We start from the raw sequence: 23,112 nt of genomic DNA on the forward strand, positions 1-23,112 counted from the left end.
GAGTTGCACTAGTTGCAGCATAAAATTAACACCATAGTTTGTAAATTTCTTTCCATGATGCAGACCAAACCTCCTTGTGCAGGGAAAATTGGGGTGGAGATTGCAGGTAGCAGGCTAATAGCAACTAGAATAGCCTGAAAAACTGATTGTGTGATGGAGCAACATAGTGATCTCCCTGGATTTAAAATAAATCTTGCAAAGGTGAGGCTGAAATAAAAACAAAACAGTAACTAAGACTGTTACAATTGTTTATTTTACACATTTATTACGTTTTCTTATACAAGCGGTCAGGACATGGACATTGAAAAATATCTGAGAAGAACAAGTGCATATTAGTACTTATTCATATGGATAACTTTCTTGAATTGATAGTCATGCATGATTTAGTGTCTGCAGCTATGGCTTGGAACCCTGCTCTCCCTGCTCATACTGAGTTTTTTGGAAGAGTTTAGAAAAGTGCATCAAATGTAAAAATAATTTCAAGGAAAGGGAATAGTCCCTTTCTAGTTGCTTCTGCAGCTCAGAATTGTGATCTATCTGCATGGAACAGGAAAGTAGGAAGATCATTTGACTATCATATCTACTTCCATATTTCCCAAAGTGGTTGAAAATATCGAGTGGGTCTAAAGAAAGACAGTCCTTTCTTATGATCATTCTATCTATGACAGCACAACTTCCAGCTTTTTTCCCTCTATATTCCAAGGTGAAATGCCTTATTGTAATGAGGTGTTTCTACACATTATGGAGTGTGCAACTGAACTTTGCTCAGAATTCTGATATTTTGTATATTTTCTTCCATTAGTCTCAAAGCCAACTCTTAGAGTTTACATAGTGTTTAGCATCCATGGCTTCTTTGACTCTAAATGTAGGACTGTGAATCACAATACCTCTGTTTATTCTGTGCCCTAGAGACACTTAAATTATCTCTGAACAAATTCGGGAAGTTGAAATGATCATCGGTGATCATTATTAAGAAAAGTGGTGGTTTTTTTCCCTTGAACCAAACAATCATTAAACATTATTTGGATTACAGAATTAAAGTTCTTGAAGCCAAAAACTATCCAAAACATGTTTTAAAATTAATGGAGGATTTGGAAGCCTCCATTGTCTGTCTCTCTTTTCTCCTGCTTTTCTTCTTAAACACAGTCCACATGCTTCTTTTCAAGCTCACTGCAGGGAAGTTCAATGTTAAAAGTTAATGTCTATTGGCTGAGGCTTTCCACTATCTCAGCAAAGACAACTCTCTAAAATACATCATCTATTAAATTCTAAAGTTTCTGGTTAGACAGCTAGGCTCTGTTTTAATCCATTCTTTTCCCATTAAATATAATTTGGAAATATATGGGAAAAAACCTGTTCATAGACAGTAAATACAGAAACATTTTTAAATCTTTCCTATTTTCTATATTTCCTCTGGTATTTACAAGACATAAACAAATAATATATACATATATATAGAAATGTGTTACATGGTGCCTTTTTTCCTTGATTTTTTGATGTATAGGCACAAAAGTATATATTTAAAAGAAAAAAAAAAAAAAACTAAGAACACAACATGAGTCTCACACAAACACACCAACAGTTCATACTGTCTTCTGTGCAAGTTGGTAAAAAAGATAAAGACCTTTTTTAACATGGAGCAGGTACACAATTTCCCTCTGCATGGTTGCTATGGCTACACACATGCTGTTAAATGAAGGATGAAGAGGCATATTCCTAGACACAAAGGCCAATGGGTCTGGAGCAGTGGGCGTACATGTGTATAAACTCTCTCAGCATCCAAAGACAGCCAGAGATATAACTTGGGGTGCCCTATCTTCTAAGCTGTGCCTGACAAACATTTGGGGGAGGGCTAGTTTACACAGTCCCAAAGTCCTAAATGTAAAGGACTATTCTGATCATGCACTAATACAGGAAAATGAATTGCAATGGTCAGGAATTAAAAATGGTTCTGTTTAATTAATTAATCCAGATATAGCTCAGGGACATAGTGTGCCACCTGGGTTACCCAAAAGTGAGCAACAACCCTAGTTATGACTGAGCAGCTGAATCCAGCATAGGCATCATGTACTAAGGTAAGAACACATTAGTAATGCTGAAGCCTGACTCTTTAAACTGGATCAGCAACCTTGGCAACATGCAGCTCCATGAATTCTTCATACAGGCTGTCTTGAGACTGATGCACAAAGGAAAGCCTCAGCAGAGATACTGGTACTTGGTGCTAGATAAAACAGAACAAGGGTAAGACTCCCTAAAGCAATCAGTGACTGAAACTATCCATTTCTAGCCATTGTTCTCCTTGTACTGGTAAATTATTTCCTGCACTTCATTAACCAGTTTGGGGCTTCACCTGAGCTCTCATTGAGGCCAAACTATTCCATAAATTAAGAAAACAGCTGGGGTTTTCACCTATTTTAATTTCTTGGGTTTTTTCCACTGATACAACATAAGCTTTCCAAACACAAGACAGTAACATGCATCCAGATTTACACAAAGTAATTAGAGGTGAAGTTGCATAGGGATTTTTACATATATATATATATATATATATATAAAGAAATTTATTGCTGGAATCACCTTTCTGCATTAAAAATGTTAAAATACTAAATTTTATTAAAAGGGACTCTCTATATTGTTACAGAGAAGAACTTTAATACAGTGGAAGCATGGAAGAACTTTTTTCCCAGTATTCCATAATCCACAAATATAAAAGATAGAGCCAGAATCAGCAGTAGCTCTGGAACTCTGATGACGTCCATGTCATCATTGGGCCTGAAGGGCACAAATAGGCCTACCTGTCCATGCCCGGTCCCCTCAGTCTCCCCCCTAACCTGCCCAGAACCCCCTTTCAGATTCCATGGAGTCTCCCCCCATCCTGCCGACAGCCCAGGACCCATTTCCCACACCCCAACACCCCCGTTGCCATCAGCCCCTGCCCCAGGGACTCTACAGCAGAGCTGGTCTCCAGCTCCCCACAGCCCTGCACTGCCCAGCCATGGGCCCCACTGAGCTGGGGTCACCTGTGGGCCTGTGTCTCAGCCCAGCCTCAGCATGTCCCAGTCCCGAGGGAGATGCTGGATACCTGGGTCTGGGATTGCCCCAGTGACTGTAAGAGTCAGTCTAAAGAGAATGATATTGTCTCAACATTGCTAACAGATACCTGGAGATGGAATGTGGTCCTCATGGACACTGGGACGCTGAGACCCTGAAGGAGAACTGCATGGTACAAGAGTACTATGCCGCTCCCTGATACCCGGGGCTGGAAAGAACAACTACGATAAGGTCGCATTACAACTGTTGTTGGTATGATGAACCATAACATGTGTGATAATCTTGCTCGAGAAGACAGAGACTGACAACAAGCCATGGGCCAGAGGAGGAGCAACATGTATTGCTCGACATAAAAGAGGATTTTTTAGCAACCGAATTTTAGGAGATCTCCCCCACCAAGGATCATGACTATTGGAAGGACCGGTGGGACGCTGCCTGGACCTGGGACCATAGGGACTCCTTGGACCTGTGGTGGTAGCTATAATCCTCTTTCCTTTTTCTTTTTACTTTATCTTTTCCTTCAATTTCTGACTTTTTACCTATCGCACAATGTTTTACAGGCAAAGAATAAAATTGTGCTGTTTAATTGAAGCGTAACCCCTTGGTATGGTTGCCTTGATTTTTGTGCTTCGAGATCATAGGAAATGAACCATCACGAGTCCACTGAGTGGACCGTGACAGTGACCCCCAGCTGCCTGCCCTGTCTGGGGCACTGGGATGGGCCCTGGCTGCCAGGCCCTGCTCTGCCACCACAGGGAAGTCCCCTGCCCTCGTGGTTTAACCATGGCCAGCAGCCAGGCACTATGCAGCCACTCACTCACTCACCCTCACCCAGAGGGATGGGGAGGAGAATCAGAAAGGAATGTAAAACTCAAGGGTTGAGATAAGAACAATGTAATAGGTAAAACAAAATCCGCGCACGCAAACAAAGCGAAGCAAGGAATTCATTCACTGCTTCCCATGGGCAGGCAGGTGTTCGGCCATTCCCAGGAAAGCCAGGCTCCATCATGCATAATGGTTACTAAGGAAGACAAATGCCATAATGCCATGTGTCCCTCCTTTCCTTCTTCTTCCCCCAGTTTATATACTCAGCATGAAGTCATATGGTATGGAATACCACTTTGGCTAGTTTGGGTCAGCTGCCCTGGCTGTGTCCCCTCCCAGTTTCCCATGCCCCTCCAGCCCTCTCCCTGGCAGGGCCCAAGGAACCAAAAATCCTTTACTTAGTATAAACATCACCCATCAACAACTAAACCCATCAGTGTGCTATCTGCATTGATCTCACATCAAATCCCAAACACAGCACTGCTCCAGCTACTAAGAAGAAAATTAACTCTATCCCAGCTGAAACCAGGACACCCAGCAGCTCCTGGTGCAGGGTCCCCAGTGAACAGCCAGCTGATCTGACACCCTGACCCTTAGGTATTTGATATGTATATCCCTTGTATAAAGGAACCAGATGTTATTAGCCTGCATATATTAAGAGGCTAGAGAGAGAGAGAGAGAAAGAGAGAGAGGGTGAATACTGCTATATAAGGAACAAAAACAAATGTGTGTATTGCATGATTCTTCAGGCTACACTGACATTACTAATCACATTTATTCAGGAATGCCCCCAGGCGCTGAGGCTGCCTGTCACCAAATGGCTGGAATTTGTGCTCACAGAGCATGGGCTCCACCAGAGGCTGGCTGCATGCAGCCTGTGTAATAAGAGCAGTCCTTTGAGTGGTCTGACTCCTGAGCTGCTCCTGGGAAGTTAGTCTCACAAATGTAAAGCAGTTGACTATTCCTCATGTTACAACAGAAAGGAAGGAAGAGAATGATGTGTGTATATCACTGTACATCTCTACCTTTCTCATTACACATGAAGGACTATAACTGGCAATAATTTAGAAAGTAGGTCTGCCTTCCATCCCAGCACAGGCATATGGAGTATATATGTATGAACTGGATTGATGAGTGACCTACTTGACCCCTGCAGATTATGCTATGCTGAACATTCACATTTCTATGCAGAGTGAGGAATGCAAAACTTCCTACAAAAGTGAAAATGTGCATGAAGAATTCCTTCATTTATTGTTACATAGAACATTATTAAATAAAGATACACATAACTTGCTGGAAAAGAAAAACAACCTAAATTACTTCTAAAACTACCTGCTGTGACTACTGTTTATTACATAGCAACAACTCATCATTCTAAAACTACCTCTTATTTCTGCAAGAATGTGAGCATGATGCACAGTAGCATTATGGGTAAACTCATAACTCTTTCATTAAGTGAGCTATTAAACTTCATGCATACATTACAATACATTTCAACACCTGTAGGCTGATACAGAAATCTCTGCTTTGTGAATTTACATTTGGGTGCAAAATTATTGACTAATGTATTATTTATTAATAAAATAATATTTTTGGAGACATAGCCTTTTGCATCTACATTAACTAACATGCAAACAAAAAATTCCGGAAGAAACAAATTTAATAAAGGCTTAAACCAATGCATTTGCTGATATCTGCAAACATTTAATTTCCAGCGATGTATATCCAGTTTTTAACAGATTTCTACATTAAAATGTTAACTCTGTCAAATTGAATTTAAGGATCCTGTAATATATTCAAAAACATATAATCTGATTTTTCTGAAATGCAAAGAGCAAAACTTAAAATGCCAGATAGTCCAGGTTCATCATCCCATTCAGTTTCAAACCACAGACATTATATTTATGTAGATCTTCAAAAAGAAATTCTAATTCACCCTACTGAGCTGATATGCTCAGTTAAACTTCTTATGGTAATGGACTCATCTTCATAGCTGATCCAGAGAAATAAGCTTTTTCTAAAAGTTACTGTATATTTTCTGCCTTTTCTAATATGCAGAACAATTCACAGATGAACTTACTGGCTGTATCCAAACTTCAAGAGAAACGCTGTAAAGGTCTAATCTTCCCTTATTCTGTCAGAATAATCCTTATTTTGGGAGAAGATGACAGTGTCACCAAAAAAAGACCATGTCCTATCCCTATTCCCCATGTCCTATCTGTAGCAGTATCTTCTCCAGTGTGACTAAGTGGCAGTGTATTTTTCTTCTTCGTCCTACCTCTCCCGCTTCTGACAGCTTAACCTAGTTCTGTTCTTTTATCTGTAATCATTACTGAGAAGGACTAACCGAATACAGACTAACTGCAGCAGACTCGGTTCTCAGGAACACCATAATAGTTTTGCTTAGCTTTATCCTAACAAAGTGGTGACTTGGCTATCTGCCCAGCTACCAGTTTTGGTGCAGTTATGTTCTCCCTGAAGACAACAGTACTTTGACAAGTTTAGCCTCTGAGTTTTACTCAGCTTTGTATCTCATTCTGCTCAGTTCCCAACTGACACCCAAGATAAAGATATTCTTACATATAACATCTGCAAAATTCTGCAACAGTGAAACAAACAGTAGAAATACTTATCTGCCTCCTCTTTAGCATTCAGAAAGGCTACCAGTTGCACTGTAAATATCTGTGGTTAGGCATAAATTGCATTTGTTTTTTCACAGAGTTCATATTACCTAGAGAACTTAGAAATTTCCAGAAGGAACAATTCATTGGAACCTTGCCAAATATTAAGTTTGGACCCTATATTTAATTTATGTTTTTAAGCTAACAGTTTTGTGTGTAGATTATTTGATGTACAATATTAAGGAAACATTAGCAGCTATTTTTATAAATTTATTATATTTTTAATATTTTGTCCAGGAACATACAACAGTCAAAAGAAATAGGTCAAGCATGATAAAAAGGAACAGAAAACATGTTTACAGAATTTCAGGATTGAGGAGATCAGTGGTGAAACGGACCCCTGCCACACCCCTCCTTTTGTTTTACAAGTAGTAGGTCTCTAAAGCCAAATAATAAAACAGAGTGAACCCTTTCACGTTTTATAACAAACACAGAACTCACACAGTTAAATATTGTTGCAAATCCCCTGAATTCTGTAGTTCATTTCCAGTATAGAAGGAATACAAGACCCTTCTATTCATAAACATTCTCCTTATCTTCATAACGATGAAAAATAACTATTCTGATATTTAACGCCTCCTTTATCAGCTGCCAAATTCCTGAGAATCAAGCACTCAGTTTGAAAACCAGAGCAGACAATAGATCAGACTATTATTGGCAGTCTTGGTGGGCAGCTGGAGGACTGAACAAATGTGGAAAATGCATCACTTTAGTAGTCCCACAAGGTCAAAATTGAAGCACATTTGGAATATTTACAGAAAAAGTATCCGAGTACTCATTTCCAAAGTTAGATATTATACAAAGCATTGTTCTCCATGCTAACAGATTTCCCAATAAAATTCACATCTTATAATTCAAAAGAAGTTATTCTGAACTTTGTACAGAGTCTTTGCATGCTCATAGTCTTTCTTCAAGTCAAGAAGTATGCCTGAAGAAATTACCCCAAAGAAACAAGTTGTCTACAAATTCTTTAGGTAAAATGACAATTAGCCTGTTAATTTTCATGCTTATTGCAAATATTCATCAGATTTCTGAATAACTGACTGTTTTCCTTAATGAGTATAAAGTTAATTGGTAGTCAAAGCAATTTCATACTTGTAATAAATTATTTTTCAAAATCACTGGTGACTACTAGCAGTTGTAATATGCAATGCACAATAAAACGCAAGGCAAATAGAACCAAATAAAGGTAAACTTCTTGTCAGCTAAATCCATCTATTTACTTTTACTCTCCATCATTTGTATGGTAGTCACCACTACATTGTATAAATCTACAGTTAATATTATACAGATTAGGAAATATCTTTCATGTATTTCCAGTATCCTTAGAAATTTCCTTCTGAGATGGAAGAGTCTGGTTTTCAATTTAACAGTGATATTTCTGAGTTCTGACATGCTAAAATGTAAAGGGTATTTCATAAAAAATGAAAACAAATGGATTTTAAAAAATATATATTTATTACTCTAGACACTCTCAGAAACCATTAGGATTTTTAGTAAGTTCAGTTTTGTTTTACCTATTTTGTTACCTTCACCATAAATACATATGATTGAACAAATCATGGACAAAATATACAGAAACAATAGGGAACACAGAAGAAAATCTACAAAGAAATGTTCTAGATGGCCTTGTGTTATGAACCAAGACCCTAGAAACATTGTGACTTCTACAAAATAAATGGGTGCATTATAAAAAAAATAAATCACATAGAAGATGAAGGTAGATTTAGGTAAATTTAGACTTCTCAGAATGTAAGTTTAGTCCTTCTCACCTTGTCCCAAAAAAGATACAATAGAAATGGAAATCCTTTATATCCAAGCAGTGAGCGTTATCAGCATGTTTTACCTAAATAGGAATAAAATGTAAAATGAGAGCTCCTAATTTTTCTTCTATAAGATGAGAAGAAGGGGACATAAAGAACAAACAGAAATCAGGTACGTCTTAACTTCTAAGAACAACTATTTATTGCATGCCATAATAAGTAACACAATTTACTGCAAAAGAATATTAATTATGTGAAGAGATTAACCAAATACTTTATGATCATATAGGACACTAACTTCTGGAACAAAAGATCCTGTAACGAGGCCTTTCAGTGTGCTTTCTGAAACCTCATCTGTCTCTAAACATTTAATACTGGCAACCATTGAGAGACTGGACCAGTTTGAAAAAAATATGGCAACTTTAGTATTCTTAGGTCAGAATACATTTTTTTCAATATATCTTAGTTTTGGCGATACTCATATATATTTCTCCACAAACATTTCTCCCATATTTTTACTGATGTATTAAAATGAATGCTAACTGTCATGTATTTAGAAATCTGAGAATTTTTTTTTTCTTTAAAAAGTATGTATAGCAATAAAACCAGTAGAAACATGCCTCAAAATAGAGAACACAAAGATGTAGTTTCCTTAGCAACAAAAGCTAAGGCATCTTCCAAATTGCAATACCTCGCAAATACTAGAGAAAGTGTCTACTGCACTCAGGTTTTCCCCTCCCTTGCATTCTGAAGCCTTGATTTATAATTATGCAGAAAAGCGAAATACTCTGAAATGAAGGATTTCAGGTCCTAGCAATTTTCCTTGCTTATCTTTTGGAAATGGCTTATGAAACTGTAGGTTCACTGTTTTTCACAAAGGCTGGGAAAAATTTTAGGAATAAACTAGAGAAGAGGAAAGATCAAAATAATCAAAAAACAAAACCAAAAAACCAACAATAACAAAACAACAACAACAACAACAAAAACCAACCAAACAAACAAAAACCCACACAACAACAGAAAAAAAAACACCAAAAGAGAAAGTAAAGTGAGACGGTTTATGTAGAAGATGACAGAAAATGGAATGGCAAGTTTTTTGTAGGAAAGGACTAAACCTAGCTTGTGAGAAACAACACACAGTAGCAGTACACAGATAAAATTAACAGCAGAGAAAATCAGGAAATAACAATACTGAAAAAATCTATGGTAAAATAAGTAGGATTTTGAAAAGATGAAAGGTAAATATGTTTAATATGAAGATTGAGAAGGAAATATCAGGAAGTATTGCTTTTTTTATTATGGTTTCCTACATGTCAATTTGTATAAATTGACAGATGTCTGTCTTCTGTACTTGGAAGAGCCAAAACAGTTTAGTTTAAATTCAAGTATATGCTGAAGTAAGCTTCAGAATGGGAAAATATGTAATAAATCAGAAATATCTTGATTTCATAACCTGGTATTTTGTGCTGATTGCTGTTATATAAATATCTCTAAAAGAAAATAAAAGGAAAAGGAAATAAAACAATCAGAAAAAAGGGTTACAAGTCAGGAATAATTCTTCTTATCCATGCTCAACTGTGACCTATTCTTCATACATTTCAAAGTCACTTCCAAACTTCAGCTACGAGAAGCTGAACCTTATATTTTGATATAGGTGTTCATTCCGACAGATCTTTTTCCCACTAAACTTTTAGTATACTGTATCTAGAGCTTATATTTGTCCCCAGAAGTTCACTCTTTCTTGATAGGTGAAATATTGTCTTTTCTTGATGTGGTATCCACTTTTTAACCCAGTGCAGTGAAGCTGCGAATTAAAGCCAAATGAACCGAATTTTAGGAAGAGCTAAATCAGGGTGTTGAAGTCTTCATCAAAGACCAAAAGCCACAGTGCTGTAGCCAACTGAATACTTTTCCAGCATTTTCCTCACTGTTGCTGTTGGTAATAGAGGAAAGGTCTCTAAGCTATAGACATACAAGCGCCAAGCCAATGCAGTCTGCATTCTCCATATCAATAGAGGGGAAGTTTCCCATAAACAGAATCACTGCGGGGTTACAAGTGGCAGTGGTGGAAGTCCAGAGCTCACACCAAATAACTGAACTAGCAGAATTAAAGTAGCTGGGGCTACTTGTACTACATATATACTGCATTCTTCACTGACCTGAGCCAGCCTCGGGTCCAAACTCACAAGCCATCCATGGTTTGCACACAAGCCCATGTTAAACTACAATTATCATTTAGGCTCTGAGGAAGAAGATGAACCTGTACACATTTTGATTAAAGCACCTTCCAACTGCAACTTTCCCTACAGTGGAGAAGAGGCAAAGGAGTTTTGTAGGCAGCTGACTGTGTATAATTGTGGATACTGGTACCACAAGCATCCCCTGGGTTAACATAATGAGTCAGGGCTGAGGTCACTGAACTCTAGCAATTGATTGTAGGACCCAAATTCTACTTCTTGTTAGGAGTCAAAGCAACCATGTGTAAGTAGTCCCTAGTTTAGTGTTGGATGATTTGATTTTAAGATATAGTGTGGATTTCTGTATATAACTGACTCATGCTAAGTGATCAGTTAAAACTTCTCTGACTCAGCCTGAGCTAGAAAATTCCTACTAATATTAGAGACAGGGTTGATAAAGATGTGGAATGTCTCTTGCTTTTAAATCATAGAATGCCTAATGTTTTTCTGCTGTAGTCAAAAATTAATTGGGAATATTGAAACAGTTGACTAGTATATGAGATTTATTCCCTTTCTGTTTTATTGTTTGTCTAAATCTGTCCCCTTTGGGCAGCCAGCTGGATGTCTCTTTCTTTTTTTTTTTTCCTGAATTTTTCTTTGAAATACCATTAATATTCATCAAAAATTTTAATGAGAGACAATTTGTTTTTCCATATGCTTGTTTATCAGTTCAGCAATTATTAAGCCTGTGTCACTTTTTCACTTTATTCACTGCATGGGATCAAATTCATGACAATGACCATGTTGAAGAATGCAAAATGAATTGGTATATTTTCTGGGGATTCTAATTCAGCCCCTTACCCAGGCAACCCTCCTTCTATTTCCAAGCTGACTTTTCAGTCTATGTACAGGGTGCAGATTTCTCAGTTTGAAGGAAGATTTTAAGGAACAATGCTTTTGCTGATGGTTTTCTGTGCACGCACACATCCACCCACCCCCGTGCAGTTCGCTGAAGCCTTATTTTGCAGAAGTATGTTTTCAGAATTTCAGGATTCTGTTACAGTGGTTTTGCACACTTCAAGATAAATATCTTTTAATTTATTCATTTGAGCATGACAATTTGGAAACTTTGTAGGGTATTCAGATTTAATCAAGATTCCTTGAAGTCAAGCAAAATTCAACTATGTACTACCCCAATAAGCTAATGACTCTTAGTGGCACAAGGAACAAAGGAGCTACATATGCCTAAATAACAAGATTTAGAGTAAGTCTACACTGTTGTCACTTCTGTAACTACTGTAGGAAATAGCTTGAGTGCTACAGTCATTTTGGCAATGACAGTATGAAGCTCAATTTAGTGCAATTTATCCCTTTCAGTACCATGCAAAAAAATAGTCTCACAGCCAGGAGACAATGGTTTAGTCCTTGACTCCATGGTGTATTTCTTATATTACCCTAGGTGGGTTATTTAGGGTCAGCTCAAGAAAATTCAATGTTATAACTTACACTTCACAGAGACCAAACTGCAATTGCTTCCAATGAGAAACTAAGCATCTAAATGGACAGTAAGAATTTAAACATTTTTATAGATGCAAGTCTTTACTCCCCGTGATTCAATTACATTTTTATAAAATGGAAACAACAGCGAGTTTATTGGGAAATTTTCAACAATGTATCTCCCTGTTGAAAATCTTTGATTTATCACCATTTAATTGAATTTTTAATATGGAAGTTTTCCAAGTCCAGGACACAACTTCTGGTCAGTGAAAAAAATGGAGGAAAAAACAGGCCAAATTTTAATCATAACAATTTTTCATATATTTGGGCAAAATTCAGATCTCTGTGCCTCCTACACAGATCTCCTGTATCCTACGTGAATACTAAGAGATATTAAAATCACAGAATCACAGAATGGTCAGGGTTGGAAGGGACATCTGGAAGTCATCTAGTCCGACTCCCTGCCAAAGCAAGTTCACCCCAAGAACATTGCATAGAATTGTGTCCATGTGGGTTTTGAATGTCTCCAGAGAAGGAGGCTCCACAATTTCTCTGGGCAGCCTGTTCAAGTGCCCTGGAACAGTAACGTTCCTCAAAGTAAAGCAGCTCTTCCTCATATTCAGATGGAACTTCCAGTGTTGTAGTTTATGCCCCTTGCCCCTTGTCCTGTCACTTGACACCGCTATAAAGAGCCTGGCCCCATCCTCTTGACACTTGTCCTTAAGGTTTTTGTAGACATTGATGATATCCCCTCTCAGTCTTCTCTTCTCCATGATTAACAGGCCCAACTTTCTTAGCCTTTCCTTATTGAGGGAGATCTGAAAATCTGAAAATGTTTTCTGAAACTATGCACTTCTTTCCCAAATAGCACTAGAAATCAGTACTTTTATGCTCCCTCATTTCGTCTCTTCTGTTTATTTGGATTGTGCATTTGAGGAGCTTACAATGGTGTCTTGTTTTCTGTTGGTACTTTTATTTATTGTCATAGAAATAATTACCTCTTCTACCATTTGCTGTTTCCCTTTGATATGTCCCAACTTTGATAATTTCAAAGGAAAAGACATTTTAAGCTAAATGGTATTTGATGAAATTGTGTGGTTTTATGAAACAAAGAATGTTCTGTTAAATTAATCAGATGCTTTCTCCAAGTCAGAAGCAGCATGTTTTTATCTTGTCATTTCCAGTAGGAAGAATTCTCCTGCATCACTGTAAGACCTTGACAAGCTTTTAAATCCAGAAAATCCAAACAAATCAACTGAGAAAAGATGCCGAGCTTAGAGAGATACTTATGATAAGGTTTTTTACAGATGTTGCATGAGTTTTGCACTACAACAAGTAGCTGTTACTCATTACTGTTTTTTTTCTAAGCAGTCATGTGCCTAGACAGCAGATTCTTTTACTTCAGACTAGGTAAATAGGAAGGTAAATAAAAAGTCATTAGCCTTTACAATTCATAGGGTCTTCTATAAGTTTTTTATGGATACTGTGAAACCTGTGCTCATGAGTGATTCCTTTTACACCTAATTGCTCCACTATTCCTTTCTGCTTTTTTTATTTCAGCAGAACTTCTGAAGTGAACTACTGTTCAGTGTGTGGAAAAAAAATACTTTTATAGAGAAATTTTTTATTCTCTATTTCACATGTAATCAATAAAATAATATATAAATCTCTTGAAACATGCCTAATGTTATCTTAGTAGCATACAATAAACACATTGTGTGCTCTGCATAACTGAAATTTGTGTTATGGGTAGCATCTTTGATATTAACAATGAAGTATTTATCTTCTAAGAGCAGAGAGGCCTAATTGTCTGAATAACCTGAACTGGAAATCACAGAATCACACAATGATTGACATTGGAAGAGACCTTCAGAGGTCATCTCATCCAAACCCTCTGCTAAAGCAAGGCCACTGAGAGCCAGTTATGAAAGACCATGTCCAAGTGGCTTTTGAATATCTCCAAAGGGGAGATTACATCACCTCTCTGGGCAACCTGTGCCACTGCTTGGTCACCCTCACAGTAAAAAATAATTTCCTGATGTTCGGAAGAGACCTCCCATGTTTCAATTTGTGCCCATTGCCTCTTGTTCTGTCACTGAGCACCACTGAAAAGAGCCTGGCTCCATCTTCTTCTTTGTCCTCTCCCTTCAAAGGTTAGTTGGTTATACATTGGGTAGTTCTCCCCTGGGCCTTCTCTTCTCCAGGTGGAAAAGTCCCATCTATCTCAGCCTTTCCTTATATAACAGATGCTGCAGTCTCTTAATCATCCTTGTTGGAGTCTCTCTTCCATTCATCCATGTCTCTCTTATAATGAAGAGCCACTATGGGCCATGAGCTTTCTTTATTAAAGTATGTGAAGGATAGTTGCAAGGTTGGTTTTTTCCTCCAGTGTCCCATTACATTGATTTTTTTTTTTTTTTTATGGTGAAATGAGGTACTTTGAAGAGGCACTGTTAGAATATTCATAAAACAAACAATTATATCATACTGGTTGTGTTGAATGTACATAGAAAGTTGTGCAGACAAAAATTAAGAACTTTTTAAACAAATGTGTGAAATTGTAATCAGTAATTATTGTGGTTTGGTTTTTTTCCTCTCTGATATCATTTTACAGATGAAAAAGAGAAAGAATGTGTGAATGAATGACTTAGATGGTTGTAAATAAAACCAGTGTTCTCCATTCCACTCTCTTCTGTTGCTCTCTTATTACAAATTAAATTGTACAAAACACAGAAGAGTAAGAGCAATTTTTAAGTCTTTAAAGGAATGTAAAGCATTAGCACCACCAGATTCATACAGGGTGAACACCCTTGTTAATATTCCAAATGCTCTTTCAGTGGCAGATGTCATGATTTTGAAGCATTTATTATTGTGTAATGTTTTTACTTGAAAATTCTGAATTGCTACCAGAATTCACTACATAAAAAAATCACTACTGTCATTGGCAAATACAGAAATATAAGAAAATATAAAAACAAAAGGTTATAGGGAACAAGAAGAAAATAAAAACTTAGTAAGTATTCTAATTTACTCAAATAGTGTAGGTTTTAAACAAGTGGTGTGTTGTGTACTGCCTGATAATGAATTGTGGTAGAATATGGGAATTTAGATTACATCATCAGTGATTCAGGCATAACAAGGGGCTTGCATATTAACAGAAGTTTATACATGAAGAATTCTAGATTCCCCTTTTTATTGTTAATCAACATACAAATATTTTTACGTAGTCAGAAACTCTTAAGCGTGACTTAAAATTTGCAATGCCAAAATATAAGCCTTCTTTTCAGATGTCTTTCAAAATCAAATGCAATACTTGGTACTCTCAGGAGGTACATCTAAAACTTTTCATGATAGAATAGAAAGGAAAAGCTTGCTTGTTCTTTTATACTCTCATTAACCGTTATCTTTATTGAACAAATGGATAAGAAAAAGGGAGGTAACTGCAGCTGCTGGATTTCCCCCTTAAACTGAAAAACAAAGAAAGAAAGAAAACCTGAATTAATTATAAATAAACACTAATTTGTAAAAGTAAGATTCCTTTCTGAATCTTTGAACTCAAGCTTCTGAATTTACTGATAACTCCACAATCCTCCTATATTCCTCCTTTTTTATTTCACTTTCTCTTTGAAACAAGTAAAGAGAAAGGGAAATCTATAAGTAAAGAAAGGAAAGAAAAACTTAAAAAGATTTTCATCTCAGCATTTGAGAAAAGAAAAGCTTAAGGGAGAAACTCAAAGGAGTTTTATGGTTTTGGGAGTATTTTTTGTTTGTTCATATTTAAAAAGATATTATTTTTGTTTAAAATATGAAGATGTGTAAAGAAAAAAGAAGAAAAATGGCAGATATTAAAGTAGAAAACAGACACAAGTTATATGATACATAATCCTAATTAATCTATCCACACATACATATATGGCCCTATGAGAAAGAAACCTGTAAGACATTTGGAAAGGTTTATAATTATATAATAGCAATGCAGCAATGCTTACTTCCCCGCCTCTCCCCGCCCCCCCCCCCCCCCCCCGCTTTTTTTTTTTCCTTCTATGAAATAAATAGTATTTCTGTTTAGGAATTCTGTTTACAAAATTCCAACATCTGTGAAACTTTATTTACAATGTCTTATATTTTACATCACTGTGAAAAGTTCATGCACTTTATTCCATGTGTCTTCTGATTGGTTTTACAGTCTGAACAAATAGCAACGAACAAATGTTCTTCCATGGGCCTGTCTTTTCTGTCATTTACTGTACAGTGATCATAAAATCTAAACTTCTCCCTTAATTTAAAAAAAAAAAATGTTCCATAAATAATCCCAGGTATTACTCAGCTTCTATGCCCCTGAGAAAGTACAGATTCTCAGATAGGTTAGGTCAACATATGTATCTAGCTACATTAAGTAAATATTTGTTTATTCTAGAGTCAATACTGGTGGGAGAAGGAAGAAAGTTGGGGGGCAGATTTCTGTTTAAATCCCAGCACCTGTAACAAATGAAAACACTTTTCCCTTCTAAATAGCACCATCTTTTCAGAGTTCCATTCTAAACTGCACTCTGGTTAACAGTAATATTTTGTATAAAAAGCTTAATGAAATACATTTTTCTGAACTTCTGAAGAATTACAAATCTCCAAGAAAAACTCAGCAATGGACAGACACACTTTTGAATTTAATGGTGCAGGGAATGGGGGAGAGAGGCAATCCTTGCCTATGGCTTGTGATACAAGAGTACATACTGAAGCAAAAGGGGAAAGGGTCAAGTGGTTTTAAAACCCTCTGTGATCTTCCCCTCAAAAAATGCAAACTAAATGGAGATTCACACTACTTAACTTTTTTCCCTTGAAGGTTTCCCTGTTGATTCAATGATGTTCAATGTATTTCATTGCTGTGTAACTGGAAAAATAGGTGGCTCTACACAGAGGCAAATAACATCCACACATCATTGAAGTTTTTAAGCAAAGATCTCATAGCCTGGCTGAGTAAGGAGTGAAAACAATTTATTTCAAAGGTATAAGACTAATCTCCTGAGGAGACTGTAATTTAAATGACATACCTAAATTTCTTATGTATTTGGCAATGGAAAAATAAAATATGAGGTCCAAAACACTAATTATTTCTAAAAGCTTTGTTAAGAAGCAAACGAAAACAAAGAGCACTTTCATTCTATCCTTCTGGTCTTCTCTGTAGCTAAGTTAGACAATCCATTAGGAAAGAACAATTTTAACTGTCTGCTTAAAAAAGACATTTATTTTCCAGTGACTCCCACATTTGGCAGAATAAAATGGAAAATAGACTTACTTCATTTCCAAGAAGGAATGAAGAAAATAAGACAAAGGACAGTCAAGAATTCACCTAGTTACCTATTCAAAGAGTGCAGGAGCTCCAGATAAACTTGCAAAGCTCTGAACAGACAGACCCAATGAGCTGGTTTAATTATAATTATCAATCAATTTATTTCCTTCACAGCAAGACAGGTAATAATTTTTCAGCCATCATATTTAGATATAAAGGAACAATGACAAACAGGTGCCTTTCACCCTTTATTTATACTTCTGATAAAAATCCATTCCTTTAAATCTGTGGAAACCTGGAGGAGGTAATTAACTTTACAGCCAAAGACAGTCATGCCAACTTTTATCTGATTAGTTACATTAATTTTTAAAAGATAATATGGAGACCAAGAATAATAATAATAAAAAAAAACAAAAAACAAAACACAAAAAATTATAAGTAAAAAAAAAGAAAAAAGAAGAATTCCAATCCTTCCTCAAAGATAGAAAAAGAAAGTTGATTCAGGCCACTATGAACTTATTAATTTCTTAAGACAAAAGAGGGAAAGGAATTACAGCTATGTTATGTTAAAACATATTACAGTCTAGTTTGTTATTTATGAAAGGATACGTGTGTGTGTGTGTGTGTTTTGTTCTTCTGATGTGTATTTGCCTGCTTATCTGGAAATTAAGGATAATTCAGGTGTTTATATTATCCTTTCTTATATATCATGGAAATGTCAAGTGCAACATAAGCACAGCTTTTAATAAATAAATGAACAGAGAAATGTGAAGGGTTATGTTTAAGCCATTCTGCTGTGGCCAAACCAGTACCATGTGAGAAGGTAGATGTCTCTTGTCCGTGAAGCAGCATACAGTTAAGAGATAAACCAACCACAATGAAGAATTGTTCCATCTAATAATTAGGATAAAATTATACAAGATTATTTGCACAACTTCAAATTCTTTATTGTTTTGCCTTTCCTTAATGTATAGAAGAATATCTCAGCAAGCAAATGATGAGCTTATGTTATATGAGGTCACGCAGAACAAAGGGAGAGCAGTGGCTATTGTCTACCTGGACTTCAGTAAGACCTTTGACACTGTCTCCAAAAATATCCTTACAGATGAGCTATTGATGTGTGCTCTGAATGAGCAGACTGTGAGGTGGATTGAAAAATGTCTGAATGGTTGGGCCCAGAGGCTGGTGGTCAGTGGCACGAAGGCTAACTGGAGGCCAATAAGTAGCAGTGTACCCAAGGGTTCATTACTGAGTCCAGTCCTGTTTAACATCTTCATTAATGACACAGAAAATGGGGCAGTATGACCCTCAGCAAGTCTGTTGATGACTCAAAACTGGGAAAAGTGACAGATGTGTAAGAGGGTCATAGAATCAGCTTGGGTTGAAGGGAACATTAAAAGTCATCCAGTCCGACTCCACTGCAACAAGCAGGGACATTTCTCCTGGGAGTATACTTCACACTCCACAGATTTCATTATCAACATTTTTTTCTTAATGTCTTTTCTTTTAAATCCTTAAAATTACTGCCAGAATATTCCTTTAACATTCTTAGATATTTCTTAAAAAATGTATAGTTTCTTTAATTTTCTGAGGTGTGTGTTGCTTCCCTCCTTGTATTAGTTTGATTCTTCTCTAGTGAATCTTACTTAAGTAGTCTCCAGTTATATGTCTAATCTCTGTGGAACTGATTATTTATATTTCTTCTAGAGTGTCCCACCTTTTCTTAGTATAATATTATCTATGAATCATGCTCATGCAGTGCCCTGTACATCTTCCAGATCATTAATGAGGATATTAAATAAGACTGGGCCTAAGACAAGTTCTCTTGTTCCCCACCAGTACTTCTTTCTAGTACAAAAGCAATAGCTTGCCATTTTTCATAACACTTCCTTTTATTAAAAATTCCTCATCATGGACATATTAGTTCATTATATTGTTCAGTTTTGAGGCATTTATTTTAAGTTAAAATCCACTGCATGACTGAAATCTGCATATACTACATTTAAGTTCTTAACTTATACATTAATGTGAACATTTCAAAAAAGCAATAATATTTTGCTTCCCAAAAGCTCTTCATTCACAGATATATTATCCTTTGCAAGAGTCCTGTTTCCTTTAATCTCTTTGCTGTCTTAATTTTATTTTTTGTCTACTTATAGTATAGATTTTAGTGTAAATTAGCATAACTGTTCTCTGTGGATCCAGCTGAGGTAAGATTTTCTGCCAGACTATTATTCAGATAATTCAAAGTCATCAATTTAATTTTGAAACAGTACCTGTCTTTTATTTTTAAGGAACATATTAAATTAGGTTTGACTTATTCAGAATTTTCATTACATACAGATATACTTTTTTTTAATGGGTTTCTGATTTAATTTGCTGTTGAAAGTTCCTTGCTGATTTTAACTGATCAAAGCAACTTACTTAATTAGTTAATTTTGGTTACAAATCCTGTCAATTTTTAATCTGAAAGATAGGCTTAAGAAGTAGCTTTAAGTAGGCTTTAGAAGAAACAATCAGTTTGAGCAGAATATTTCAACTTAAGATACTTACATTAAGATCCTTTTTTCCTTTAGGTCCCTGAAATAAACCTCAATTCTTTTAACACTTCTTTTGCTGACCCTGTCATTTTGACTATCATTACAGGCAATTTTACAAAATTTGTCATGTCCTGTAACCATGTTATTACATAATTTATTATAATACTCTATCATAATTTAACCTGATTATATTGTCATTTCTGTGAGTGATTAGATTTGCTTATCATCGTCTTCAAAATAAGAGTTTCAGATTATTTACTCTTTTCGTAAGGGGGTTTTAATTTTGTGTTCAAGAGCTGGATTGCCACGATCCTTCATACTTGCAGGTATTTGTCCCTATGTCAACTACATTTTTTGTAGTGTTGATTCATTTTAAACATCTCCAGCTACACATTTTTCTCCCTCTTCCTTACTGAGTTCATATTTCTTTATGGTCCAACATATCCATGGACATTTTTAGTAATTTTCTCATAAAGAAACTTCCTGTTCAACTGCAATGTCCATTTAATCAAATCTATCTCCCTTTCTGTCTTTAACAGAGTTCACCTGCCTTTCAAGATTTCTTGCTTTTTCTTCTAGATCAAAGTAAGAAAAGTTTGCAGTTACGGTTTCTGAAAAAGATAGCAGTTATGGTTTCTGAAAACTAGGAACAATGGTTTGTACTGCAATCCTACTGTGTTTGTGCTCTGGGACCTTTTAAAAGTCATTTAAAATAACCGTTTCCTGTATTTTCTGTCAAAATTAAACATTTTTTTCTTTTGCAGAGTTCAGATTTTGTGTTTTGGAACACTTTTTTAGGGACCAGCTTATTTCAAATAGAGTGTCTACAATTAAAGTATAACATCTTTAAAATGAACACTTTGGTGTGAATCAAGTGAATAAAATAGGTATCTAAACTCAATCAGTAGAATTGTATCTAGCTAAGTAACTTCACTGTTAAAGGTGTAAGATACATGGTATGTGTTTTACTTAGAAGATCAGAGAAGATAGCTCTTTTCTAGAAAGTTTTCTCTCCTAAATCAGATGCAATGCCAACAGTGTAGCACTGCAGCCATTAGCATCTTTGAGAGAAGTCACAAGATGAAAATTTTTGCACCATGTCCCATTGTGGAGTCATACTCAAATTATTCTAAATCTGAAAGGCATTAGCTTATATCAGTAAAGTCATAGAAAAAACATCAACAAAACCAGTGCAGTAAATTTCTATAAATATTTAAACTCAGCACTGTTTGCTTTACCCAACATTTAAGTTCCATAGGAAAAAAAGCTGTATGTGTTACATAGGAACGCCAGTGCTTAAGTTTGAATATTTTTGTGTTTTTGTTTTAGAAATAAAATATTTTAAGAAGGCATGGATTTCTTGATTTCCTTTAAACAACTAACACCACGTTAAAAAATGTTTAATTCTGCACAAAATATAACTGTTTTCATTTTCTTTGGCAACTGAATTATGCACTGACACAAACTAATTCATCTAGGTACACTGGTGTAGTTTGGTTTTATTAGGCTTATTTTATTTAAGTCTATATGCTAAGTACAGTATCCTTAAGTGCCAAGTAAGAACTTAATGTATCTTGTGCAGTGCCCTTCTACCGTGAGTGCTTTATCTAGCACTCTTAAACCAACATTTAGTGAGAATTAATTCAAGTAAAAAACATCATCTAAGTATCTGTAGGAAGGAAATGAGCTTGAAAAAGATCAGAGCAAATGTATCTAGACTTGAAGCAACGTTCAGCAGAACTGCCTGATGTACTCGTTTAAGTTTTCTTAGAAGATCTTCAATAGGTATCTCTGTTTTAGGTCTGAGCTCCTTTTTACTTAGCTGTGATTTGAAGAATCAGTCAGCAATATACAGGCGAGCAGAGGTTATCTTTATTCGGCAGCGCTGGGTTCATGGGGGATTGCTCCACCAAAGTCATGCACACCAAGGGAACCTTTCAGCACCCTCTTTATACAAGTCACTCATGTCTATTCATTAACTTTCTGGGAACTCATTAACATTTCTCGCACCTGGACAATTAGCACATTCCCATTCAAGGACCTAGTATATCCTCAAGTTAACAACATTAACGTATCTTGTGCCTGGACAACTAGCACACTCCCTATGTCACCCATTCAAGGATTTAGTACATCCTCAAGTCAACAATAAGGGTCTCCTCAGATAAACATGAGAACACTGTTCTTTAAATAAATCATATATGACCCATTATTCAGCTGTCACTGACTTGTAATCTTACCTCATTCCTTTTGGCCTTTTGGAGCCTTTGCCAACAGTGTGTCAATCTGCACTTGGGTATTTTACTGCTGTAACTGAGCTTTCCATGTGGTTTTATAGAAGTGCACACATGTTCAGGTGGTGCACATACTAGTATTTCCAGTTTTTGGTGTGTGGGGGCTTCTATGAAATCACTGTTGAAATGTAAATGAGAAACAATTTTCTGTTATGGTTCTATGAGATTGTGGACGGAGATGTAGTTGACCAGCTTGCAGATATGTGATTAACAGAATACCAGTCTGCTATTTAACTTGAAATTTAGACAAATTACATAAATATCTATAATGAAAAACAAGAACGAATTTGAAAAACAGAGGATGTTACAAATAGTTAAGAAAACATGGCCTTGGGAGAAGAAATAGACACCATAAATATGTCAAGCTGGAGCATAACAGGATAATCTCAAGGAGAATCAAATGGTTAATGAGATCAAACAGAAAATTACTTGAACTATGTGTGAATTATCCTAATTAGCATACTAAAAATACACCCTGGAGCAAGGAATGCCACCTACTAACAAAGACTCCTCCCCACAGGACATTTGAGGTGAAAAAAAGGAATGCTGTACCTTTAAATGGAGATAAGGCTTGGAAGAACCAATGAGATTTAAGTGTGACTAAATGTAATTCTAGATAATTTTTCAAAGCGTATAAAGTATTTTATTACATGTTAAGAAGTGAACTGGTTTTTGTGGATTACCACCTAGCTCCTTACTTTGCCCAAACTACAATGAAAGGATAGAACTCAGTGTGTGAATTGGCACTGTGCACCAGATAACAGACCCACCTCAGGGATGACAGAGGTAATTGTGGATCTATTAAGGTTAAAAGAGGATTTATAATTCTTGAAATATATGATCACACATATTCTGTGTCTTTGTGGAAGATCTAAATAAACATTACTAGGTCAAGACATGTTTACATCTATTGTTAGTATAATCTTTCTCTTCCAGGTTGCAATACAGCTGATCTAAACTCACCTAGAAATTATGTAAAATATTCAAGACTTCCTTAAAC

This window comes from Falco biarmicus, chromosome 3 (assembly GCF_023638135.1).
Source record: "Falco biarmicus isolate bFalBia1 chromosome 3, bFalBia1.pri, whole genome shotgun sequence".
Lineage (NCBI taxonomy): Eukaryota > Metazoa > Chordata > Aves > Falconiformes > Falconidae > Falco > Falco biarmicus.